The following is a 622-nucleotide window of genomic DNA, read 5'->3' on the forward strand; positions in this document are numbered from 1 at the left end:
CAGTCCTGTCTGTCTTTCGTTATTAATTTCTAAGTCAATGTTCAAAGGAGTTTCTCAATGTATCCCCACTGTGACTGTACTTTACTTTGGCAGTTCAACCCCTTCCATTGCTCTCCCTTGCTCCTTCCCTCCCACCCCCCATTATCCAACAGCTTTCAATACATATTTTTATTTCCTCTAAATTCACACGTTATGTATTTCAATATTGTTGACACTCTATCATTCTCTTTTCCTTTCCTTCCTCCCCAAGTTCCATGGAGTAGTTCCACTATTACAAAAAAATATGGAAGCTTCACAAATTTCTGTGTCATCCTTGCTCAGGGGCCATGCTAATCTCTGTGTTGTTCCAATTTTATTACACATTCTGCCAAAGTGAGCCCAGGAGACATCTGCTCTTTAAACTCCTGATAGTTACATGTGTTTTTTGACTTGTGACTTTATAAAATCCAATCTCTATCTTCAGGTGGTCTTTTCTCCATTTGAACCTTTTTCTCTCTTAAAAAATATTTGGCTTTGAATATAGGGTGAATCCAGAACTTAATTATATCTGCAAAGGCAACTTTTTTTCCAAATAAAGTCATACTCACAGTATCAATGGGTTGGGAAGTGAATATGAATTTTT

At 37.0% G+C, this 622-nt stretch overlaps 1 non-coding gene across 1 annotated transcript; it reads right to left on the reverse strand.

Moving 5' to 3' along the window:
* Positions 1-276: 276 nt before the first annotated feature.
* Positions 277-378, reverse strand: LOC141422028 (U6 spliceosomal RNA). Its single transcript, XR_012446697.1, has one exon. It is a non-coding gene; the product is annotated as a U6 spliceosomal RNA (small nuclear RNA).
* Between the last annotated feature and the right edge of the window lie 244 nt (positions 379-622).

This window comes from Castor canadensis, chromosome 3 (assembly GCF_047511655.1).
Source record: "Castor canadensis chromosome 3, mCasCan1.hap1v2, whole genome shotgun sequence".
In the NCBI taxonomy this organism is placed as follows: domain Eukaryota; kingdom Metazoa; phylum Chordata; class Mammalia; order Rodentia; family Castoridae; genus Castor; species Castor canadensis.